The following is a 27,461-nucleotide window of genomic DNA, read 5'->3' as shown; positions in this document are numbered from 1 at the left end:
TCCCAATTTATGGCAAGAAATGAGATTACCATGTTAGGAGCACTTAGCAGCTGAGTCATCATACTCGCACTACACTAGGATCAGATTCAGAGTAGACACCTGGACTGCATCTGTCCCCAAACACAGAAAGGCTGAGGTCTGGTTTGAAGCTACACACACCAGGTTAGCCAGCATTAGACTGACTGACTGAAGCTTTACTTCTCACACAACTGAAGTTGTGCATATGCTGCATTTGGCTGAAAGCAGAATCCAGAGCACTTCACAGCACCAAACCATAAATCAGAAAAGCTGGAACTTCATTCCATGGTTTGCCTTACATTCAGATTTCATGGGCTGGAGAAGAAGGTGCTGGGAAAATGGAGGAGGGGAGCAGCAGTTTCCCATGATGCAGCTTAGATAACTACCAATCTGCTGATTGAGAGAAACCAATCATAGGTGCTTGTTAGAGAAATGTGTGCAGAGATCTTTTTATTTAACTTTTGGAGCCTGAATCGAAGCTAGTCTCCCTTATACTGCAATCTAGGCAATATGAAGGTGCCACAAATGCAGTCTTAACTCACCTAAAAACAGACATCGACTTCTGATCATATGAACAGCATCACTGATTACATGGGCTACCTGGGGGGACTCTTGGGCATGCATGCACCTCTGTTGGAATACTCATTCAGATTAATCCTACCCAAATAATATACATGCAGTTTACAATCTTCATGGATTTGCCTTTTCTACATCTACTTTACTGTTAACCAGTTCATTCACTCCTTCAGCAGAAACAGCAGATTAACTGCAACAGCTAAGGAAATGAGTAATCTGCTCTCTCTGGTGGAAAGCCATGCTCTTTTTACACTGATCTTCTCTTCCCATCCTCATACAAATCTTTCCAAAATCACCTCTCAAAGCTATGAAAAGAATCATGGAAAGCAACAACTTTTGCAGTGCATAGGGCTCTAAAATGCAGTATGTATTTTAGACTGTTTAGTATGTATTTTAGACTATTCAACAGAAGAATCCAACCAAATTATTCTTTAAAAATGACTAAAAAAGCAAGAGAAATTTAATTAACAAAAAAGTTAAAAGTGACAAATGCAAAAAGACATGAACTAGACAAATGGATTTTTTTTTAATTGTCCATATAATTAAATATCAGTTGTCTCTTTAAAAACAAGCCTGTCCCTTACTGGCTTTATTAAAGATATGTAATAAGGAAAATGATGCAGAACAAAAGAAATCAACATATTAAAGTGTAGCTAATACACACTTGCTGGCAAGACTGAAAGATTTTTAAGGTAGAGCTGTCAATAGTCTTGCAAGCAGCCAAAATGCCTTCAGATGGCTTTCAGACTCAAGAAGGAACATCCACACTCCTCAAAATCCAGGAAAAATTAGACAGTCAATACACTGACTGTGTGCAGGTATTGAAAAAAATCACCTGCAAGCACAGGGCTTTGTATTTGGTGGTCTAACGACACCAGCCATTCAGTAAGAGAAGGAGATTTTCTGAGCTTTAAAAAAGTCTCCAAGCTATTTATACGCCTTCCCTGGTCAACACTTTCACTTATAAGGTGTGACTCCGTTGCTGCAGGCTGCCATTTTATAATCTCTCCCTTATACATACTTGCTCATCTCTAATACCACCAGTAAATAAGGATGCAACAGAGGCATGAGAACACTGTGACATGAGTTTCCTTGCTGCTCTGTCCCATTTCATTGTGTATTCTCTCTTCCTGCTTTTTTCGGTCCACATCTGTGTCATGGTAACAATAGACTTGAGTTGACTCAACCATTGTGCTTGATTCAGCTCACATCTAAGCTTCATACTTATGCCACCTTCTATGAAAGGTATTTAATTTTTCCATCATCCTTCATGATGAATAATAGGTATTTCTTATCTTGAAAAGTTTTCATTTGCATTCAAACTTGCAGCTTAGGCTCATCAATAATGCTAATATACACTTACATAACACATTTCATCTGAAGAATATAAAGCATTTTATAATTGCCAAATGGTTAAGTTTTACAACATCTCCCAAAGGTAAAAAGTATTTCATTTACAGAAAGCCTGGTCTCCATTACAAAATGTTAGCATGTCCACATACTGTTTGTTGTGAGCAACTACATGAACTTAGAGCTTAACAGCAAACTAGACAGATGAGTTTCTGTATAAATATATATCGTTCAGCACCACATTAGAAAAAAAAAAATCAGCATGTTGAGGTATCACTGCCCAGTTTGTTCTGACAACGACATTGCATTTACCCCAGCAGTTTTCAGCCATGTTCACACCCAGAGTATTTGTTAGCACTCTCTGGGGCTAACAGAAGGGTAAAGCGAGGTAGATGCTGAGTCAAGGAAGAACCAGCAATAGAATTTTCTTGTCACTAGACTCCCCCCTCCCACTCCCCCTTTTAAAGTTCATGTTTCAGAAGTAAAACCTGCTCGTTCTGTGTTAGGTGGCCACTAGTTTATTATCTAGACTTGCTTTCTTCATCTGTAATGATCATTTTGAGGTTTTATAAATCAGTGGGGGGAAAAAAGTCATAAAAAAATCATATATATACCACATCACCAATTTTTCTTTCCATTTCCAAGGCTTTAAGTATATTGTGCTTCCAGTCCTTGGGGTACATAACTGTTGATAAAAGTTTCTCAGAGCACATTGTCTTTCCCCTGGAAGTGGAGGGGAACAAGAGGGAAAGAAGCAGGAAAATTCTCCACTTCTACACTAGAAAAAATCTAGAGCCAGACACTAGCACCATTCACTGAGGGACTCCCCAGAAAAGGAGAAAGCTTCAGTGCAACTGCTTCAGTAAAAAGGAAGGGAAAGCAACCCGCCAAACCCCAATGAAAGCAGCCCCAGCAGCTCCTCTGCCAGGCCTCACGCCCTGAGCCGGGCCCCGTCAGGGCTGAGGGCAGAGGGGGCTGCAGCACAGCTCCTGCGGCCGGCAGCCTTCTCAGCCTCTTGCTGCTCCAGGGCTTCATCTCCTAGACAGAGCTGGCCTGGCACAGGATGTGGAGGGGATGGAGAGCATCAGCAAGTGATGGAAGTTCCCCATGGCACTATGAAGCAAAATCCTAGATCACTTTCCCAAAATCTGTACCTGATAAAGATTAAAAGCAAAAGGAGTGATAACTGGGCATGGATAGCCTGCCTTTCCAGAAGTGACTGCAAGAGCTGTTTACTTCCATTTCACCAATAACATTGTCCATAATATTAATTTTACCCTCCATGCAATACTTTCTAACTCCCCCCTCCCCCTTTTTTATTTTTTGTACAGGACAGATGTCTCCTATACAAAGGAGCCACAGGCAAACACCGTAATACTTAGTGAGAATAAATATTTAAGATTTGGTAGCAGTCTTTGTAATTAAGTTTTGTTCTTCCTTCCTGTAGTATCTCATTTAAGTAAATGACTAAGATATTTTTTGCATCTATTTTTCCTGGACAATTGTTGAGTTAAGTAGGTAAACACCTACTTGTGCAACATACAATTAAACTGTTTCCTACCCGTCTGTGAAATAGCAAGTGTTTTCTGTACATTTTCATGTCAAAATGAATCTATGGCAGCCATAGCAACCTGAAACCAAAGATATAATTGCAAGATCTAGAAATATCACAAAGAGCCAGACACACAAAAGTGCTCCTAATGACAACTAATGCAAATAATTTCTAAGTCGGCATTCAGACACCTTGGCTAGAATTACTTTAAAATCACTGAATCCTGCCTTTTTTTCTTTTTTCTTTTTTTTTTTTTTCTTTTTCCCTTTACGCCTTCTGAATGTCAGAGCTTTGGAATGCCATGTTTCACTTGAAACATGTCATTTCACACTAGGAGAGGGATATTTGTCATAGTTATGCATAAAAGATGTCTCTTTTCCATGGTAATTTATGAAAGAGATTAAGCCCATGTTAACTTTGCTGTGTAATCACTTGATAGTGCTTTCCCACACTACTGTGGTAATGAAATGCAAGTGCACAACAATAGGAAAGCAGTTTTTACACTGTTACCATCCCTGCAGGAACATAATTACTTGTTGCCATAATAAGCAGTTCTTGTAATATCAGACTTAACAGACACGATGCCCAGATTTTGCTGGCTTATTTAGATCATCGATTTAGTTTATTGACAAACAGCAACTCTCTCCCTCAAGACTGTTTTGCACCTCACCATCCCCTTGCAAAAGGCTGTCAGCAATCTTTTTTCCATTGGTGAGCTCACATGGAATTCTAACATAATCACTGTCACGGTGGCAAAGGAATGGGATGTTGGCGAGGCTGTACCCTGAGAATATTATATCCAAAGTATATCCTAAAATGACATTCAAATAAATACAGAAGAGCTAGAGAGAGAACACATGCTGTTTACAGCGGGATACTTCATAAAGAATACCTAAAAAACTACGTAGCTGTTATTATTTAGCACTACCCAGACTAGGTGCCCATTATTAAAGTATGTACACCTCAACAAGTTGCCCTTTATTAAAACTCTTATCACTCATACTTTTGAGAAACAATCCTAAATATTTCATTCAGTCTCAAATACATACATACAACATTAAAAGCAACTGCAGTGGTATAAATATTAGGTGTTAAGTGATAAAACAGCTATGATTACAGACTAAACCCTATGTCATGTCTGGACAGTAAACAAAACAAAAATGTGAGGATTTTACAATTTAATGGCCATTTGACGTAACATTTAAACTGCCTACTGTTGTATCAAGAGAGACACAAAGATGCCACAACAGAAAAGTGAGGGGACATGCTAAAAGATGACTGCCACACAGCCTTTGCTTTCTACAGCAGACATCACACCCACTACAAGGCAGTGGAGCCGGTGGTAAGTGAAGCAACCAGAGCCTCGTAAGAGAACTGAGAGGAAAAGAGCTGAGAAGCTGACTAAAACAAGGAAATTAGCATAATTAAGCCTAAAGGGACAGTTGCTTTGTTATGCTTTCAGAGTCTGCCCTCAGAGAATATTATGTTGCATATTTGCCACAGAAAACATTGAACAAGAGAAAGGGAAGAGTTTATATTTGCTGAATGTCTTGTATTGCATGCAGTCTCTTGGTTAAAATTCATAAATCAATTCAAAATTCAAAATTCTCAAGCAGTCCTATTTTCAACACACTTTATATTCAGTTGGCCTTATTCTTAAAAGCAACCAGTAAAATTTCATTCTACAGTCTATCCTACACTAAGGGGGTTTGCAAGCAAAACAGCTCCCTGAATCCTGGGTTACCATCATTTACAATTCAAAATCAAAGTGTTCTGCCAAAATTAGCTAGCTGTTAATTATATTTCAGCAAATGGGACTCCAGAGGGTGTGGAAAAAGAAAGAAAATACGTTAAGATAATTATTTGCATCCTTAATTATATATGTAATGCCACAGACATGCATAGGAAAAGAAAAAAAAGGAAAAAAACACAGAAGTGAAAAGATTGTCCTATGCCCTGAGGATTTATAGCCCCCAAATTTTAAGTGCACACAACGGCAGCATTTCACAGCATCTTGTGACTGTAGTGGAAACTGCAGCTGAAAGTCAGTGAAGTGCCAGGAGATAGTTATTGTTATTGTAAGAAAATCTAAATTTGTTTAAAAAACTTTGGAAAGGAGCCAAAGATTTTCAGGGACTTCAGTCAAACTTGACTCAATAATTTTTTTTTTTTTTTTAAAAAAAAAAAACACTGACACATTCAGTTTTGGTAGGTTTTAAATGAAGCCTTTAGAATTTTCATCTTGAAACAAAGGGTTTGTTTACAACTGAGCTGAATTGTAGGATGTTAATTCACACTAAAACAATGGATGTGGAGAAAAAAAAAAAGTTGATGTTAAGGGACAGGTTTTGTTTAACCACACATACATGCTATTCTCAAGATTTTCCATGATTTTCCAGTTCAGCCATTCAACTGAGGAATCCGTTATTCATCCATCTCTACTAATAAATCATCCTGTGATAATTTAGCAGCTAAAGTGTTCTTTATTGCTATCAAGATTCTTGTAGCACCATTTCTGTCACCTATAGTGAATTGAAATAGTTTTACTCCCCTTTGAACCAGATTAGTATATTATTCTTGATTTGGTAATTCTATGACTAAGACATCTAATCAAGTGTTCCTTGAGAAGGTAAAGATGGTGATAAAATTTTAGAAATTTTAATACACGGACTTCAAATGAGGTTATATTTTTTAACTAATTTAAAAATAGCATTGCTTGTTTTATAGACAGGAAAACTGCAGTTACATGACTTTTCTAAGACTTAATAGTGCATTCCTGGTGAGAGGACAGGGAGAAAAAATAGGTAAGAAAGTCCACCACACTGAAATAGAGCTTGTTGCTATGTTTTTCGTTGTCCAAATAACAGTAATAGAAAAAAAATATATATATTGCATTTAATGTAGTCTAAATATTGAGAATCAATGCTTTTTTTCTACATTGCTGTTTTTTCACATATGCAGGTAATATTGATGCAACAAATCCAAAATACATGTTATAGTCAGCTGACCACGACATTTCCTGTGCACATTTATTCTGATAATCAATATTAAACTTTTTCACATGGAAAAGCAGCAATGTCAGTATTGTTTGCAGATACACTGTTGGAAACTACTGCACAAGCATTTCTACCAGGATACATTAGTCTCTTGATAATTGCAAGTTACGTGCGGTAGCCATTGTGGCTGTAGGGCTTCCCCCCCCCAGCAGCAGTCTGCTTGCTCTTGCACAGGGGTTTGGTTTAGAGAACTGCAGACTGCAAGAATGAAAGGAAGCTGCTCAGGCTGGTGCTAACTACATGGATCAGGAGGCCTGTTCCCAAACACCAGCAGTTACACCTCTAGTATAGCATGCTACTCACACTGCCTCACCGTTCTTTCACACAGGTTCTGTTCAAGGAACCTGGATGGAGTAACCAGGTAAAGAATGTAGGAGACTGATGGCACCATCCAGTATTTCCTACAGACAGATTCTGTGAGGTCTCTGATATTTGCTGACTGGCTCCTTTCACAAGTCCCCCAGCCCATCCTCTCTCTCTGTGGTGCTCTCTCTGCCTGCCTTCAGTTAACTGCATCAAATTTAATCCCTACTTTTGCCTTTTCAGCAATAGTGCTGCCCATCCCTTATAGCCACAGCATATTATACAGCAGACTCCTTTCTGTTTCCAATCATCACCCCCACAAACAGCAATGCCATAACTAAAAAGAAAACAATGAGGAAATGCACCTAAAACAGGATGAAGTATGGATATGGAACTGAAAGCCAGAGTACATCACAAAATTAATTTCAATCTCCAATGGCGAGAGATACTCTGCATAGAGAATATTCATAATATAGTTTGTATCTGCTTCTCATGAGGTCTCCTTCATAACAGCCTATAACTAATGTGAAATTCCATGCAGAGATGCAAGAAGGTTTGGTCTGCTTGGAGCCGTCTGAAAGCCATAGAGCCAAGGTTAGAAGACACTAACAAGCTCAGCGCCATGCTAAGGTGGTTATATGACTTCTTATCAAATGAAGATTGTGTTTGCCAGCAGAAAGCTAGGAGACATGTAAGACCAGCTTACTGCCACTCTGCCATTCAATTATTCAGAATTCTATATCTCTTAATACAGTTATTTGCAGAACAATCTGTCAGAATACAGAGATTTTAAATTCCTGGTTTGTCATTCCCTAGTGGGTTAGGGTAAGCATCTGTTATTTGAGCTACACTGGCTAGCTTTAATTGTATTCCAGGACAACATTGTAGATTGTCAATTTCTCATGTTGGAAACAGCATACATTAGGTTGTGGGATGGGGTTTTGGGGTGGTGGTTTTTTTTTTTTTGTGTGTAAGTCTATGTCCCCATGAATTAGCATTTATTGCGGTGCTTCCCAGAGCCAATCTTGAACAGTTGGTGGTTTATGACCTAGGCAGTTTCTTCTGGTGCATTTCTTATACGTGCCAATAGGAGGCACAGAAATATGATTAGCTCTCTAAAGAAAATCTCCTGAGTGATATAAAATATATTGTAATTACTGCAACAAACTGCAAAAGACAGTAAATCATCTAACGATTTCAAATTTTAAAATAATTTTTGAAAGGCTAATTTATAATCAAACTGGTGGCTACAGGCCCTCTTCAGCAGTATAATATAAAAATAGGATCCATTTAAAAGAGTTTGATATCAAGATTTGAAAAAATTTGGTAGCAATCTAAAACCTTTCTTTCAAACGGCATATTTTCCAATTGTATTCACTGCATACAGCAGATATTGTCAAATTCTTGAGTTAAACAGGACCTAATTGTGCAGGAATTAAAAGGTATCTTTTTAAACTGATACCATGTTTAGCAAGACAAGTTCATCTGTAGAGGAATTCATACCACCTTGCATGAATCCTTGTGCTGAGAATTTTGCACATATAGCTATCCACAGAAGGCATTCTCATGTGGCCCAGTGACATACAGAAGACACGTTCACTGAGAGCCTCCTTGCCTGTATTTATAACACCCAATACATGGTCACCAATGTTACACACATCTGATGGAGGCTTATTGATAGAGTTGAAGACAGAGCCTGCAGGTGCTTCAGGACACAGCTAGCCTCTTTAAATAAATGGAGCAAACTGTCAGTGGTCTGTTTGAGAAAGGTTTTATTTTATCCTGAATAAAAATTCATATAAATATTTTAGTAGCCCTAAGACTGTATGGGAGATGCTGGTTGGAAACTGGACTAAAGACACGGGAGAAATGATCCTTATATTTTCAAGACCAATGTCACCAAGCAGAGTTATTTGTGGCGTTCACCATCTCCTAACTAAGCAAAAAACAGGGCAGGGAAATGAAATTTAACTGTCCAAGATCTTTATGTAGATGAGTCATCATAAATATCTGTATTTGTACTACAGAAGGTAATCTAAAAAGATGCAAGCACTTATAGTTTGGTATGCCAGCTAGTCAGACCAGAGAATGGAGAATGTATTGCTATTTACTTTGAACCTTCAGCTCTACTGGCTTACAGATTTTGAACAAGAGAAACTAGACAGATAGGCATATACTTGTGAAGCTTAGGCCAGGATTACTCAAAAGCTGAGGCTTACACATACTATGTTTTACTTCTCCTGAGTTGCTGTGTTTTATTATTAAGCAAGGTGAATGTAGGTAAAGCTAACAAACTGGGGTTTCTGTCTCTGTAGTGGCAGTAAATCCCCTAAAGGCTGGGATAGGCATACACTACTGCAATAAATGTATTACAAAATTTTTTCAAGGAACTTAGAAATAAGGAGTGCTTCCTACCAAATTCCAAATGTGAGGGTTGAAGGAATACTGTTACTGCACAAGGTTGTAAGGCAATCTAGCTCAAATAGTGTTCCTCTGGCAAGGAGCAGATGTCAAGAGATGACCTTCATTGCTGCGGACCCAGAAGAAATCCAAATTCGGGAATAAAGCTTTTCATTAAAGCAAATATGAATGACTGTACATAGACAGGAAGATGCCTCTCTGAAAATCTACATCCAGAAGATTTCTCAGAGACCCCAATACATGATGCATTCATCAAACATTAAATACAGACTATGTCTAAATTAAACTGTAGAGATGGCCATGGTTGCTCATGTACTTTATTAAAAATGCACTTCACTAAAAAAAACCACTACAGATCTGTTCCATGAACCATCCACATAGAAAACATACTTAAAAAAAATAATAATGCTGTTTTACCACAAAAAGAATAAAATAAAGAGGAATATATCATGCTATTGGTTTAAAATGTTTTAACAACAAAACGAAAAAAAAAATGCATCAATGCATCTACCCCTCCTCACCCTTTTTATTTTAAACAGTTACCAAGTTTTAACTTTACAATTTCAAAATTAATTCTGAAATCTTCAAGGCAAAAAAACTTTTTTTTTTTTTAATGGAAAGTAGGGTTCTCAAGTCATTTCATTGCTCTGGGACCTGAAGAGTTAAGAAAAACAGCCCATAATTGTGAGATTCATAATAAAAGAATTGTCAGCCTCAATGACCTTAGTAAGAGAAAAATTAAAGGAAGGCCCAGAGGGAGATGAGATGCCAAGAATGTAATAGAGAAAAGAAGGGAGAAAACATCATCAGGGAAAGAATCTTGCGTAACTTATGGCAGTCTGACCTTAATAGCATTATTTGAAGAGGCAATAAAGCTTATTGGTTTTACACCTCAACCCATAAAAGCACTTAAATATATACAGGCCTTCTAGCACACGAGTAGCCTCACTGAAATGATGCCTCTTTGACTTCTGTTTTTCAGCTCTGTTATTTTTTCAAGATATTATTAAATTATGTACTAAAGTCTAGCTCACTTTATTTCATTAAAACTTACTAAACTCTACAAGTATATCTTTTCTTTTTCAGCTGTTAAAGAAGTGAAGAGTCTGGCCAAACAGACATTTGTCCGGAGAGTCTGAGGTCCCACCAGTTACTCCAGAAGCAGAAGAACAGTGTGGCAGCACTGAGCAGTGGCATTGCAGGAAAGGAGTAACAGCAGCCTCCCAGTCCAGCAGCAGTTAACCACGCAAAGCCAACACGTCAGCCTCTGCTGCTGTGCATTCCACAGTTCTGCCCCTGCTGCTCCCTACCACACACATAGCCTGGTTGTGTGTCCTTCCTACCCTTATTCCTAATATAAGGGGATAAATATCTGTCCCTATATTTCTTTCCTCATTATTAAATATACATTCTACACTGTGGTTTTCTCACTGTCTCATGTAATATTTAATGTGTTTCCGCAGGATATTAACTGGTTGGACTGAGTTCTCCTGGTGTATTCACTGGAACAGCTTATTACAACTCGAAAGTTGTCTTGTGACAGAGGAAAAAGTTAAAAAGCAAAGCAGCAAACCTACAGGTAGCCTGTAGGATTTCTTGCTTTGGCTGAACCTCTCTCCATTAACGTGCAATTCTTTTTCTCATAAGGTCTGTTCTTTCCCGATAGAGTTTACTTTTACTGCATCACAAGTCACCAGAAATGTCAGACTCATTCACAATCACCTATTACATTTGTCTTATGTATTCTCACCTTTGGATCAAGAGGTCTCTAATTTAGAATCTACACATTATTACTTACTCTATTCAAGGCTCAGAAAATATTATTACATTTTTCATATACTTTTAACTTTATTCTTGCCAAATGCCTTCTTTATTTTTTTATGCCTCTCTCTCTGGTCACACAAAGATTCTTTTTTATCTCGTTTCTCATATTCTATCAGGGTTTCTTCTCCTCTGTAGCGGTACAGCACTAGGTTTTGAGAACTCAGTAATTTCTCTGTTACTTTAATGAATTCTAAATTGCTGTGGGGTGATTTTTCTGTGGTTCATGCCATGGTTAATTGCAGTAATTGTTCTCTTTCGTGCATTATTTATGCCCTCACATTGCAGTGCTGTAATTCTAATAACACTTAAATTAAACCATGATGGGTCACTGGTACACCTGCTAAACTGAATGCTTTAGGTCAGAGATTAGAAGCTAAATGGGGAATATAAGATCTTGCTGCCAGTCTTAAGATTTGAGAGCAGAATCTATCATCTTACCAGAAGGTAACTACCAGCAGTAAAGTAACTTTTTTTTTCTTTTAAGAGTAAGACCTCTTCCCCGTTTTAATACTACTGTTTTCTTTATATCCTCCTCTGGCTGGTCATTTTTAATTCATTTTCTCCAGTGAAGGCTGCAAACACTCTCCATTTTCCATAATTAAGTTTTCATTAACCCATACACACTCACACAAAATGCATTTTAGTTTCCCCTCATGAAGATATAAATGGCTCTCTGTAATACCCACTAGGTAATGATGACAAAGCAGTAGATAGCATACTGGATCACACGCTGCCTGCAGTTCAGTCACAGCCTCAGAACTTCTGCACTCCCCAGCAGTCCCAAACAGAGCACAGTCCCTGAGGTGACACCCCCTGCCCACCCCCCCTCCCCCCAAGATTCCTTTACTAATTGTCCATGTGTAAAACACAGGATTAAAAGAACCTAAATACATTGGGGGGGGAGGTGGGGGATATCTAAATATGGAAATAAAAAAATGCTAAAGAACTCCAACAAATCTGCTTCTCTAAATGAAATTTTTTTTGTGTAAAAGTATTCATAAAACACGTCTGACCCTATGAAAACCAAGGAGATATAACTCATCTCCAAATGGTCAGGTTTTGAGTTTTCCCATAAATACATTAATAGATGAGGTGGGTGCTCCTTTGTACTCCATCCAAGACCAGGTATCCTCAAGGCAATGCTGCTGAAATGGCTTCCTGGTCAATTGAGACACAGGTTTTAATCGTCTCAGGTCTGCTGGTAATAACAACAATCTGCCTTCAATGGCTAGGCACTGAAAATTGAAGGACCTAAACCTGCTATTTTGGTTTAAGAATGAATTCAAATATTTTAATTTTGATGAACTTTGCTAAGAACATTTTTGCAAATTAAGAATATACTACAAGGCTCTGATCTCTTTTTGTATATGCTCTCCACCTTATATGTACATGCTGCCCTTTGAGTCCATTGCATACAGATTTTTCCACCTTCACAGATGCCATTGATAGCAAGACATTGTATTTTTGCTTTCGTATCCAATAACTCTGACTTTGTAAAGCATCTTGGAAGTACAAAATATACTCAGATATTAGGTCTTATAAAAGACAATTGTCCAAAATAAAACTGAGCAAGAATTTGTAATGTAAAAAATGATCAACCAAAAAAAAATTTGATATGCAAGCTTCAAGTCTGTTACACAGCTCTTTATTGTTGTTGGTTTTAGAAAAAGTCTCCTCCGTGAAATTATGGCAAATGTTTATGTTTTATTCATGTAGTTGGTAAGAGGACAAAGAGGATCCATGTAAGTACAGCAACTCAAACAAATCAAGTTCATGCGACTGAATCACTTTTTAATCACACGAGTCTGTGAAATCATACGTGAGCTTACATGGGGCTTTCTCTGGGAAAGACACAGGCAAACACAAGTCCAGAAAAATCTGAAGGTTCTCAGTGCCTGTAGTTGCCATGGCCTAAACCCAGTGCACCATTCTGTTCTGTGGTTCAATGAACAAATGCCAGAATTCCAGCACTGCTATCCACTAAGTCACCGCAACTGCCTTTTAAAGCAGCTTGTTATCATCTTACTAAAATACCAAGGATTAAATCTTACTCTACTCCAGAGGATTTATGAAATGTTTTGTTGCATCCAGATTGTTTGTTACATCCTGATTGGCTTACAGTTATTCTTTGTTTGCAAGACGACCCCAAATACCAGCAAGATGGAGCAAACATATGTACCTGACTGCTGAGGGTTTATATAATCCTCACTGAAAGGTGTCCCTACCAGGGCTGGTCTGACGCTGAGCCAAGGTAATGGGATTAGCACACACCCATGCCTCATTATCTGATGCCTCCTGTGTGCCTTTCACCAGTTTCATTCCCCTGCTGTTGCCGATTTTGTTTATCCTGTCTTTTTTTGAAAGTCAAATAATCAGGTCAAGCATGATGTCCTGACCTACTTTACTCAAGTAAAGACACTTTAAACCTTTTTGTGTCATACAATACATGCTGTCTTTGTTACAGTCAAGTCTATTTTGTCACTATAAATGACAGCTGATTCATTTTATTTGTCAGGTTAAAAGATTTAAGAAAGATGTTCTTTTTCCATTTTGGTTGGCCATAAGCCAATTTAGAAAAGAATCTCCCTCACAAAATGCATATTTAATGAGAGAAAGCTTATTATTGCAACCTCTCTACCAGGAAAATAGGCTGCATTTGAGTAGCAGAATCCCTCAAAGCCAGTGCTCTTTAAAATGCAAGCAGAATCCTTATTCAGTCATGTTTACTCCTCTTTATGTGTGAAGGGAGCTGACGGATAGATGCGCTGTAAAACATTATTTCCTATAAATGACAAAGCAACCCTGAAACAAACAAAGCCTAATGAAAAGAGAAGAGAGAGAAAGGAAGTGGCAGGTTTGTGAGCCAGCTGGAGAGGGGGAGGGAAGGATTTTTACAACCTTGTGAGCTTGCATAAGGAGTGTTTGAGGAATGGGACTCCATCTCAATTAATAGCAGCACAAGTTTCTGGTGGTTTCCTCAGCATCTGCCTGGATAGGCTGTTCTGTTGCAATCATATTTGTTCATCTGCATATTCCTGTGTATTCATTGCCAAGCAATGTGTGTCAGCAAATAAAGGCTAACATTTTAGCTCTTTGTTATGGGTGAAGAGCACACATCACAAGGTGTATGCAGCAGGATACTTCCTTGTCTTCCTGCTCCTTGCAATATGTGGGGTTAGACACTCGATATAAATAAGTCCAGGCAGAAACCCATGCCTGCCTGCTACAAGCTGAGCTGCCAAGTTCTGCCTGATAGCAGAAGCAGGCTGCCTGAAGACCAGAAAACTGATTCCATGAAAATGGTGTGTATATCCTGTATAATTTAATTCTCCTGGGTCTCTCTGTTATTTTACGTATGAATTTCTATTGACAATCCTGCAGCTCTTATCCCTCTCCAGATTTCTACTCCCTTGCTCCCCCACCATCTTCCATACCTACAGACTTCCTAGTTCACTTGCAAGCTGCCACAAGCTAGCAAGTTATCTCAGCAAGAAAATTAGATCAAGAAATGCAGTGAAACAGTAGACTCCACCCTGTACTTCCTGCAGTACAGAAGTGGTATGGGTATCTCCACCCCTTCATGCTCACCCTAGGGGCTGCTTTCTGTTCAGCCCCAAACGTCCTAATGGGTAACAGTTCCTGCAGTTTACTTACACTCCACTTCACCAGCAGTAACCATGCTGGTTCATTCAGAAGCTCTGCCGTAAGTAAGCCACACTGCCAGCAGTGTCAACTGAAAAGGCTTGAGGTACTCAGCTCTCCAAACTCAATTCTAGCTACCAAAGAAACTATGAAAGCATCAGAAAGGTTACATCTAAGCTTACTCACACCACAGCTTTCCATTTTTTCAACAAAAATTAAATAAATGTCTGAACATCCAAATAGACAAACAGAAATTGGACTAAGTATACTAAGTTTGGAATCCTAGAAATATTCTCACTATTGGTGACAACAGCTTTGTAACTTACAGGACGCTTCTGACAAAGCAGCTAAAATTTGGTCATAGGCTGTAATTCAACACTGGATGGCAATAATAAATGATAATCCAAAGTGTTAATGTAAAGCTTGACACTCGGGCCCGTTTAGAGAAAGCAAAGGAAGTACTTCTGGCAGACACAGCTCACAGCAGAGCTAGAAAGCAGTAACATCACAATCTCACTGACTTCAGACTAGAGATGAATTTTCAGAAATCTGTGCAAAGGAATACCGCACCCAATATTCTGTCATCTGCTCTCCATCAGCCATTGGTAATCCCTAAGGTTTCATACTTTTATACGGTTAACCTGACTCCCTCTCCTCACATCTGCGACAAATATGGAGCACAAATATATCTAAAATAACAAAGTAAGACACATAAGTATTCTATGATACCAAGCTTTTAGACTACTGTAGATTTTTCCCCCATCTTTCACACTGAGAAACTTACACATATATGAGAAATATTAACAACAGTCCATGTAAATATGATGTTTTACACGAACAGCTTATGTGTATATATAAAACCACAAGTAATTAGAAACAAAGCTTAAGGTCACCATCTACAGTATATATGTTTCTAGTTCATTTCACAATATCTTCTCTTTGACAATCTACCATTTACTGCTTGTTTTTAAACTAGCTGCACTTCCAGACCAGGCTGACAGCTAACTGGACAACATTTAAGGAGTAACTGTGGTGAATGCGAAGTTTTTTCCACTCAAACTACACAAAAGGCTGAATCTAGAGCTGAAATTGATTTATAGAGAAATATTCCAGAAAGGAAGAAGTACCTTGCTTCTTTTTCTGAAAGCATTTAATCTTGACCTGTCTTCCACCTAAGTTAGCACTTACGAAAATAACATTTCCATGGTAACTGTTCTTTTGCTTCATTTTTAGAGATGCTGAGGAACCTCAGCTGCCACTGATATCAAACAAATCTGTGTACGCTTCACACCCCTAAAATTTATGTTGCATATATTTTTCAATACAGGGACTCATTTTTGTTTGTTCCTTTTCTTTAAATTCCATTAATCTCTCTCACAGAAATGTATTTGTGCTACATAATTAAAGCACATGAGCCTAAGGTTTACACAGGTGATAAGTAGAATAAAATCAGACTCGGTTCTCAGTAAGACGACAAATGTAGGTAGATGCATATAAGCTTATAAGTACACCTCTAGCAGTATTCTCTGTCTTTCAAGAGTAAATAGTCTGAAATTTTAGAACACAGACAGATCCCAGACTAAAAGATCAGCACAGTGGAGCATTAACTACCATCATAAACATACTTTTTAATTTCACAGGTTTTACTTCAAGTACATGCTCTCACGCAAACACACGAAGAAGTGAAACCACTAGGTACAGTAGACAGGAATTGCATTACAGCTTTCACTCACAATGCAGCTGAGAACACCCCAAGAGGCTATTACCCTTGTTTACACTTATTCAAGATATTTTATTCTTGAAAAGTGGTTATGGGCTATGACAATAGTATTAACTTTGTTCTCATGACACAATATCAAGCATTTCATAAATGACAGATGAAATATGTACTCAAGGTGACTTGCATGGCAGTTCCAGTCAACAGAAGAAAAGACAACCCCAATGCTTATAACCTTTGGGAATAAGTTTTAACTTTTAGGGAGCCAGCAGAATGTAATTAGGTGCGTTTTTTTCTTTGAAAATCCATAGAAAGATTACATTCTCATTTTACAGTGTATTTGAGTTTACATGGCAGTTTGGGACAAGTCTTCTGTTATTTACAGTTAGAAAGAAATGAACTGGAAGTCTTCCACTGAAAAAATCAGTCTGGAAAAAAAAAGTGTAATTTGCTGAATATTTTGTAATATTCATTACCAAAATTCACTCTTCTTTTCCCATTTTTGGGCAGAAAGAATGGAAGAGAGGACTGATTGCCAGCAAAAAGACCAAGGCCACAGAAAATTTGACTTTTTTTTTCCACCCAGAAAAAGCTGCAGGCTCAGACTGACATCAACGAACTAATTTTCTTCTTGAAAGTCTTATTTATGAATTTAGGGTGAATTTTTATTTATTTTTTAATGAATCCAGTGGTATTGGAAAACAGACTGTAAATACCTACAAACATCATACGTAATTTCTGTAGGCTCACACAGCTTTTCCCCTGAATAAACCAAACTAAAAATGAGAAAAGTTTTGCATAATCTTTATCTAGAATAATTCAGCCTAGTGTCATGCCTTGTATCTTAATCTGTAGAAACTTTTACAACTATCAGTTAAAAAAAAAACACTAAAAAGTGATTTTTATTTTTGGTCCCCAAAAATCTACATGCATGTTTTAGCAGACAAATTAAGGAACTAAACCCAAAATTTACAATAATTGGAAAGGCAGTCATAATAATTTAAATTTATATAATTGTTGGTATTTAAATAGCTGTGCACCTCTATCTATATGATTAAAATAGCATCACAGACTACCCTTCTTCAATAATAAGCCACATTCTTTAGCCATTTTGATACATTAAGAAAAAAAAAGGTACCCTCCCTCTAGCACTGGAGCTGTGTAACTTCCTTCCTACATCACTGGAGCTTAGGTAAAGGCTCAATATTTTAGAAAGACTGATATTTGTATATGTACATTATAATATGTATCATTATATACAAAATATGTATAATATATATTCACCTCTTCCTTGATATAAATACTTGGACTGTGTTTATTTCACTCCCCTACACTTTTGTGAATATCCTTGAAAAGAGAAATAAATTTGCAAACAATTTCAAGAAACTGAATAATATAATTAAGTGAACAAGTATCACAAAAAGATCTGGTTGATATTTCACTTGATTTTTAATCATCTTTTCACAGAATGTATTTTATTTTTCTGTTTTGTTTTCATTATTTTTCTAACGAATTCTAATAGTAATTGAATTACCATTGATAAACAAGATGGTAAAAAACCCATACCTTGGTGCAATACTCATCATCCACCTGAGAATCTCAACAATATTAAATAGGTCTAATTAAACTGCCTGTCTTAGAGCATGCTGGGCACATAGAGTTTTTTTCCCCTCAGTTAGGGTAGTTTTAGAAAGCATTTCTCATCTAAAGCTTACCCCCAAAAAAAAAAAAATTGTATTACTTTAGAAAGCTTTCCCCAGTTCCTTCAGAGGCATTTGGTCTAAGGCAAAGAGACACACAAGTAGTTGCATAAAATCACATTACTTTTTGGTCCCTGGGGACTCCCCTCCACCCCAAAGTGATCTCTGAAAGTACTGATTTGCATGTCAACACACCAATATGTTTGGTATTCTCCATGGTGTAGAATGACTGATGCACCACAGGTTAAAGACTGTGCAGTTTCTCTCCCTACCATTTCATCCTTTTTGCCTTTCAGCCCAATCCCAGTCATCACTGTCCACTTTGAGTCTCCCTGCAGAGCTCTGAGTGCCATGAGAGCAGACAGAGGTGGGCTGGAATCAGACAGTAGAGAGTAAATCATAACAAACAACAGCTAAGACAGTGAAATGATTGATTTCACATGTGGCTGGCTAATCTAGGTACCAACCCTTTATCATCCTAGCCTTTGCATCTCCTAGAGGCTGCTCCCCACTCAGCTCTGCTCACCTGACTTAATGTGAGTTTGTAGGGTAATTATTAATGTAATATTATTCATAAAGTAATTTGATGATGTAATAGAGGTTATACCTAGCATATAAAAAGCTATTTCATTTTAAACACAGTACTGGGATGGACAGCAAACAGAAAAATAAGCTGAGAAAACTAGGAGGTAGAGTATGGAGGCAGCAAACTGACAGCAAAGCTTATAGGAGGCTCAGGGTAGAGATTTCTTTATCTGGATTGTCAGCAGCCAGGTGGAGGGAATGTTTTATTGGACTGTGTCATTAGTGAGCAGCATTTTATATTGGTGAGTATGGTTACACTAATTCTTTGTTCAAAAGAAGTTTGGATGGTAGTCGTAATTCAGGTGCCAGGTACCAGAAGTCAGAGCAACGATACTGAACAATACAATAGAGAACAGAAGCACATATGACCTTCAAAAAGCCACTGGAAATCCTCTTTGTATTCTTCACCTAGTTTAAAGATACTTTTAGAAAAATAGACAGTAAAGTTTCTCACAAAGGCTGAGGAAGTCTATTCTGCTTCGTGTCCAGGAGTTAGTTTTGTCACTTACACTATTTTAGAGCAGGTCTTCTGGGGAGAAGGCATCTCTTTCCTCATCTGATAAGGAACAACCACCAAATTCTGAGCTAATGAAAAATATGATGAGCAATCCATGATATCAAAGAAATCATACAGCAAAACAGTGCTATTGTCAAGTTTATAAAAACAAGAATATACATGTTCTGTTAGATGCTTTAGAAACCTCTTTCTGAATGCTGTTCCCTAGGGGTGAGAATTACACTTGCCAAGTTTATCTGGAAAGATGTTAGATGTAAATTACATTCCTCTGTATTTATTGTACTATTTGATTACAACATTGAACAGCCTAGCTCTGCAACTTCTACCACTTATCACACTCACACCAAAGCACAGAACTGCAGTGGTTTGATGAATTCCCATTTGGTATTCAACGTAGTTTGCCTTACTAAAGGAAGAAAATTGTTATTATCTATCTTGCATTGTAAATATTTGCTACACCTGGTGTGTGTGTCCCCTGATTTCATAAATAGAAGCAGGTTGTGTTACCATTCTTTAGGTAGGAACATGCTTAATTGTAATAACATTCTCCATTTTCATATCACAATAAAATAACAACATGAAATAGCAAAGCAAAGCTTCCTAAGCAGAAAATAGACTTCTGTAGATCAAATGATGCTGTACTGTTTCTTCATGTAGCTGCCCATACAGACACAGTAAACCCTATAGTCAAAATTAATTGTAATTTAAAATAAGTATGATATCCGCTATCACAGTTGTCCTGAAATTTCAGGTGTTGCCTGTAATGACATAATCATAAAACACTGCTTTATTAATGCAGGTCCCCCACCCAAAAAAAAAAATTCACTTCACAATAACTTTGTTAAAATTTTCCTCGTTTTCCATGTTTGTAGTTAGCACTATTATGTTTATCATATTCATGTAATATTCATGCAACAATAGTGTGCTTGTCACACAGCACTGTAACGTTAAGCTCCACAAAACAGGGTACTTGGGATGTATTTGTCTTCAATCCAGCAGAGAATACATAGGCCTTCATGATGACTATTTTAACGCTGAAATGCAAAGTTATGAATGGCTTCTGGGGGTTGGCAGATTTAGCCATGAGTAACAAGTTGATAAGGAAACATTTAATGTGAAAGAGGCAGTCACTAACAAAAGAATCTCCTGCACTTTGATCATAGGAAATAAACTGCTACTGAAGATCACAGTCTGCAGCCTAATAGAGGGCAGCACACTAGCCTAAACAGTTTCTGCTGATAGGTTACTAACCTGAATATTGCAGGCACATTCAAAGATGTGTCCTCGTTATTTTCCCTTGCCTGTGCTGAGCACAGGACAACAAAAAAACATCGTCTGTTACAACATAAGATGTGTGTGCTGAAGTTAAGAATAACTGGCTGAAATACCATTGACCCACACATCGCATTTTATCTCTGTCACAAGATAGAAGGATGCGAGGTGGGGGAAGAACAAACTTTAGAGTAGAAGAGCAATGTAAATGCTCTTTTTTGCACATATTGAAAGCCTTAATGGTTGCAACACCATTTGCAAAATAGGCAAAATAGGCAATGTTCAAGAGGAAAAATAAGCGTAGGATTTCATCCTAAAATTAACACTGAGGAGGGAAAAAAAAAAAAAGATACCTCTACAGAGGATAAGTTCTCCAGTGGCAGTTAGATTTCTAGTGGAATGGTGAATCTTTCACTAAGGCATCATCAGTTTATTGTTGTCACAGGCTTGTATTTTTGCTTTTGTTCAGGAGTAGGGAGCCTCAACACAAGTGTGAATGAGTGAGATCTTGGCTTTGCTCAGATCATACAGGATTTGCTAGAGTTTTAACATGGAAAATTTCACATTATAGACAGGCAGGTGTATCTGGAACATCTGCATGTTTATTTGTGCCAGGCAGCAGACAAGCTTTGGCAGATTTCCTTACATAAGTACCCAGAGGATTCTTATGCAACAGGTGCGCTAAGGGCAAAGCCCCTATTTCAAAGCCAGACAGCCATCAGCAAAAGCATAGTTCAGGAAGTTGATGCAATGCACAATGTTATCTAGCAAATTTGTTAAAAAAATAAAGATTTAAAAAAAAAAAGTCTATGACTTACTAGAGAGGGTGGCAACATTATCAGATCTTTGTTTTTTAGTTTGTCATTACCCCACTAAAAAGCTTAAAGTATGAGGAAATACAAAGAATTATAGCTATGTGCACATGCACAAACACACACCACTATAGTTAACATGTCATGAAGAACATCAAAATCCTGAAATGCACTTCAGAGAAGTTCACATATCGTGACACATAAAACCATGTGTCATGCCATGGAGAGATTACACCTCATCTTTAATCCACAGGCAGCCATCATTTATTTTACTGTCGGTGAACACTGTCTGTTCTCTCGCTCAGCAAATTTCCTTGATTCTTTTTGGAGCTGCAAGTGAAACAGGTGTTTTGTTTTTCCAATCCTGAATATTTTCTTGCAGTTTTCAGAAAGATAAATATTGGGCTCTAGAGAGAAACTGACTAACCATGGTGTTCTACACGTGGAAGAGAAACCACATTCAAAAAATTAACACACACAGTAACCACTTTTCTCAAGTTTCTGATGTTATTTCCTCTGTAAAAGTATGTGTATATCTAGAACAGACACCTAGAAACATGTATAAGGTTTCCATAGTATTAAATACCATAAAAGTCAAAGGAAAACATTAACACAAGTAACAGCTTTGTTTTCAAAACACTTCATTTACTATTTGCTACACCTTGAAAATTCAGATGTCTGAAAACATCAAAATAAAACACTTGAAAATAAGCTGCAAACTGATTTTGTAGGTGGGGAATGACTGGACACCTGTAAAGTCATCTTTTTCAATACTTTTTATGGCCAATAGGACATAAAATCAGCTACTGTGATAACATTTTCACACTGGATTAATGAAACAAAATCTGTTCATAGAATTCCAGCTTAATCGGCTTCTAGCAGAGCAGAAAAAGTTCAAAAAAAGTGAGAAACAAGAATCCTTACCTTTCTGCTGAGTCTTCTAGTGAGCCTGCTAATTACAATGAGCTTTTTTAAATACTTGCATTGTAACTGAAACCTGCAATCTCACTCAAATAGACCATGAGAAATCACAGGATTATGAGTTTCCCTCTTAATTCCCAGGTGGTAACAATCGGTCTAAGAAAAGTGCTCACGTAGCTACCATTACCATATTATCCCCCCCACCTTCCAGCTTTTAATGAACATAACCTCTGAATGCCTTTGTAATACCAGGAGGAGCCTATTATTCTCATCCTGCGAAGACCGCTATGCCTACAGAGTCATAGGCAGTTAGGCACTTAATTCTAGAGGGCCTACTGATGTTACAAAACTGCTGCCTTAGCTGTGCTGGGAGATTTTCTTGGGGAGAATCAGAATGTCATAGCAGTGAAAGCCTTTTAGATGGCTTAAATATTTCAGCTCTCTCTTTCCATAGCAGAGTTTCACTAGTACAGGAATCTCAGTGAAAACCATGAATTTTTCATACCCACACCACCAAAACTATGAAGGAGATGGTAACCCTCTCCCTTCTTCATTCTTCTTAGTCACATCATTCAGCCTTGTTTCTCCCATCTACTTTTTCATCACTCTAATGTAACTGCTCAGCTCTGGAGAACTTTTATCATAGAGCTAGATGCTGTACAAAATTCTAATTATGCAAATCTCACTCATGTCGACACTGTGTTGAATTTTTCATTGCTTCATTGTTCTCCCTTTTGGAAGTCATCATCTGGACCAAATCAGTATAGTAATGCTTTAGATCCACTCTGAAATGTGAAAAACAACTATGAATTGGGCCCATTGACTTAAGTGCTGTTGAGTTCATAGCATTTAAATCCGCAGGTTTATTCACATGTATAGAGCTTGTTTTTTGCCTTTTATTTTTGTATTCACACCTACATATGCATAGTACAGAAGATCATATGTGCACTATACTCTAAGACCATCTGCATTTTTTCTGTTTCCTTTCCACTGCAGTCTGAATGCTGTTTCCATCTGTTCTTATAGCTGTCAGCCTGCAGACATTCTAATTTTGTGATCACCTGTTCTCACGTAATCCTCATTTCCTTTAGCATTTCTTCTTCCTTTCTCAGAAAATCTATGTGCTTCTGACATCTGTTCTCCACAATTATCTTTTATGAACTCCCAGGCAAAAACCCATTCAGAGATGTTGTCAATGTCAACCTGCTCTGTCAATATATTACACTTGGCACATCTGACACCCTGCAATGTGTTGACCGTCATTGTGCCAGTGACCTTGAGCAGTATCTTTTTATTTCACAGTTCTTGTATGTAGTGACTTTAGCTTTTCTTAAAGAGCAAATGACACTAATTCAACCCAATAACCATTACTGAATGGATCACCATGCACAGGAGACAAACTAATACAGTCCTTACCTAGTCAGTGAGAAGTTCACCTGAAACACTATATTGCCTTGATTCAGGTAAGTTATGAAACCAGAATACTCCTGCCTTTTCATCTAAAAGAGACTTAAATGTCTTCTCCCAATATCACAGCATGTAATTACGTGTGGTTGAATTCACCTTGAATCCCAATACCGCTCCCTAGACACAGGACTAATTTTTCAAAACTTATTATTTTGCTCTGTTTCAAACAGGATTCAAACTGTAAGTTTTCACTCCTGAAAGGAACAAAGCTCTTTCATTTATCATGAAAACAACTTGGAAGCAAGAGTATTCACAATCTTCAGGAATATATCTACCTTGTACAAAATAAACAAAAAGGTCAAATAAATGTCCACAAAGCAGATAACCTTATTCCTTGCAGAAAGACAAGATTTGGCAACCTATGTTATTACTGCAAGAATATTCCTAAAATATTGTTTCCCAAACAAAGTTCCAAATATACAGAGGCCATCGTGTTCTCTTACATTTTTATAGCACTGGGATTAAATGATGCTTAACCTGTAAGCACTTCATTTGCAAATGTCAGGCTAATGAACAGTGAATTGCAGAAGATTTCTCTAACGGGAGGTCTAATTGACCCATAGTAAGTGATATTAAATGATTCCATGGCACTTGAGGACAATTGGGACATACAGATTTTAACATTAATTTTACCTGTGTTCCTTGTAGCAGCTGTCCACATTGTGGTCATCTTAAGAAGGTATCACATTTTAAGAAAAATGACTGACAAATAACAGCCAAGATGAAATTATCTTTACTTTTTATAATAGCTGTCATATACTCAAAGACTTGCCATAGACTGCTTCATTTATGTTTTTCTGGAATCAAAAACAAGCGTGCTACTTCGGGAAAATTGATGATTTCCTTTTTTTTTCATTAGAAAGATGTTTCTATTTTTGGAGTGCACAACTAGTAGCACTATGATTTCCAGCAAATGAATGGTAAATACTTCTGCAAACCAGAACTTCTTGCATGCTTCCAACGAAACTTGCTTTCAGAAATTTGAACCATTTTTTTATTAAAATTATGTATTAATGCCACTTTAAAATACTGTCCGTAAAGGATAAATTCTACTCTGTTGTTATTACTATACATGTGGTAAATAGGTATTACTATATTTTTTTTTTCAATTATCATTCTCAGTTTTATTCCTCTGACATGCAAAAGTTGTAGTTAACTCTTAGTAGGCATAATAACTTCTTCTGTCTTTATCAGTCCAGATTGCATAGTTTGTGGTAAGCTGCTAAGAAGCAAGAAGAGCAGTGAAATTCAAAATCAGAAATCTAACACCGTCATTCTCCTCAGCAGATGCACCAAGGAAAGGTGAATGGGTGGGCCCTAGGATTACTCGCTTTCTCTGTATGTATGTATGTAGTGGTCTGTGTGTACGGAAGGGGAAGTGATAATCAAATAAAACAGTTTTTTTGCCATTCTTCTTAGATTGTAGTTCCTGGCTAGCCTAGGGAAACTGCAAGGAAGATGATTTAGCATACTGTTGCTGTATGTGGACTCCTATGGACTTGTAACATTACCTCCCTTCTGAATTTGCTTGCATATAACAGAAGGATATAAGACTTTCATCATTCCTTTAAGATAGTCTCCAGAGGTTTAGTTTGGCTTCTTATACCGATAGGTTTCAAAATCTGAATTTTGGGTATATGTCCTTGTGGGATTATAGAAAAATCACCCTAGAAAGAACATAAACCCTATATTGAAGGTAGATCACAGCATGATGGTGATGACTCCTAGTTATGTTTGTAATCAAGATCCATATGAGTCCCACTTCCTCTAATACAGAAAGCTCAGCACAATTTTCCTATACCTTTTAACTTGCCTCTTAAGGACCTAGAGATCCCTTTCAGAAAAAGGATGTGTAGATCTAAAGGAAAAAAAGCAAACCAGAAAATAAATAAATAAAAGGGACAAAAACGAAATAAAAAATAAGTTAAAAGTTGCTATGTTTTATTCAGCTAGCCACTTCACCAGTATTTCAGAACAATTATTCTCTTCTCATAGGAAATGATTTCTGATAATGAACTCTCAGCAGGAACCTTGTTTTATTCCTAATTGCTATATAGTATTGAAAAGATCAGATTTACTACAATTATCAATTGTTTGTTTTAAAGTAAAAATTCTCTCTGCCTTTTAAGATGACTTAAAGTGGGGAAGTAAGTGTCAGCTGTGGTGCATCACTGAATGTGATTTGTAGTTTAACTATCACATTAAATCTTTTAATTAAAATTTGTAAATAAACTACAGTATTAGTAATGTGGTAATCGTCTTCTTCAGGTTGTCTGCCTTTTTTTTCCTTTTATTTTTTTTTTATTTTTTTTTTTTTATCTAACCTACTTCACTCAGGGGAAATATAGTTACCCTATAGTCATGATGGCTTTACTAAAATCACTCCCTGAGCCTACCGGAAAGTCTTAATCACCTAGCCTTAATTTTAACTATTGCTAAAAGATAATCATTTTCATCTTATGAACAAAATAGGTTAATTTTAACCATTGAGTGTGTCTGAATACTCATGGTGATTTATTTACAAATTATGCCTGATTGGAAAGCAAGAAATAAGGGAAAAAATGAAATCTGTATTTGATGATTGGGGAAAAAAAAAAAAGAAACTGAAAAACCTTAAAAGAATGGCTAAGAATTCAATGAATGAAAACAATAATCCCTGGGTTAAGGTCTTGAGCACAGCTGCATGCATTTGGTTCTGTGTTTGCAAATAAATTTACCAAAATACCATCCTGCATTTATGTAAAAATATAACCTTTACTGTCAGTAGCAGCAATGATACCTCATCAGTCAAAATCATGGCATTCTAGTCTTAAGCTATAATCAAAAAGGCATATATGGGTACCACTTGTCTACATGGGATATAGCATAAATATAAGCAATGCATGACACTATTATTTTGTAACTGACTCACCATTCCAAGAGCTCTCGTTTATATGTAAACATATTTCATTCCTCTATGGGAACATTAATGTAGGTGTCTAATCTGATTGTTGAGACTTGAATATTTGCTTACTCTCTGTGCAGCCTTACAGAAATCAGCATCATATCATATTAGCTCTGACATTAATATAGTTACAGTGCAACTCTGTTCAGAAATTGTAAAACTGCGTAATCTCACTTCAAAGCTGTGAATGGAGTGATCTTTCCCATGTCAATAGATATCCCTGCTATTACAAGTGTCTCATTCATGCTGTTACTTAAAGACAGGATTTTCAGCTTTCCCCCAGAGTAGCAATTTTATGGCCAAACAAATTTTGCCTCATGCAACACAAAACTTACAAGTTATTAATACTGGTATGTATAGTTGCACATATATTTATGTATGCATATTGAAAATACAAAAGCTCTGAGCTATACTGATAGATATATGAAAAACAAACACTGAAAAATTCCTTTCTCTTACACAAAACCTTTGTTTGCATTGTATTACTAATTTGGCTCTTAAGACTCTGAGCATAATGAATGCTTTTTCATGTCTCAAAACATCCTTAAATATTAAATGTTCACTAGGCATTTCCCGGCTAACTATTTTGCTTAATAAATCAATACATGGAGTAGGACAGCTCAACTGGGCATGACATTAGTATTTCTCTTGCCTTTGAATTACATTCCATGCAGAGGTAATATTTTCCTCCTCCCTAACTTTCCTCCAGTTGTAGAACTCAATTTTCAGGTTCCAGTGATTTCATCACAAAAAACAATACAGCTTTGACAATAACGTTTTATTA

General features: G+C 37.1%; 1 protein-coding gene and 1 long non-coding RNA gene across 2 annotated transcripts in view; both read right to left on the bottom strand.

The window, feature by feature from the left end:
* LOC308196820 (uncharacterized protein) overlaps positions 1–27,461 on the bottom strand; it is a 460,768-nt gene that overhangs the window by 367,355 nt on the left and 65,952 nt on the right. The window lies entirely within an intron of this gene.
* Positions 1,708–19,331, bottom strand: LOC308196826. Its single transcript, XR_013952423.1, has 3 exons — positions 19,254–19,331; positions 3,506–3,575; positions 1,708–3,098 (listed from the first exon to the last, which is right to left on the bottom strand). It is a non-coding gene; the product is annotated as an uncharacterized lncRNA (long non-coding RNA).

Source organism: Anser brachyrhynchus, assembly GCF_964034855.1.
Source record: "Anser brachyrhynchus genome assembly, chromosome: 6".
Classification (NCBI taxonomy): domain Eukaryota; kingdom Metazoa; phylum Chordata; class Aves; order Anseriformes; family Anatidae; genus Anser; species Anser brachyrhynchus.
This window is presented reverse-complemented; position numbering and strand designations above follow the sequence as displayed.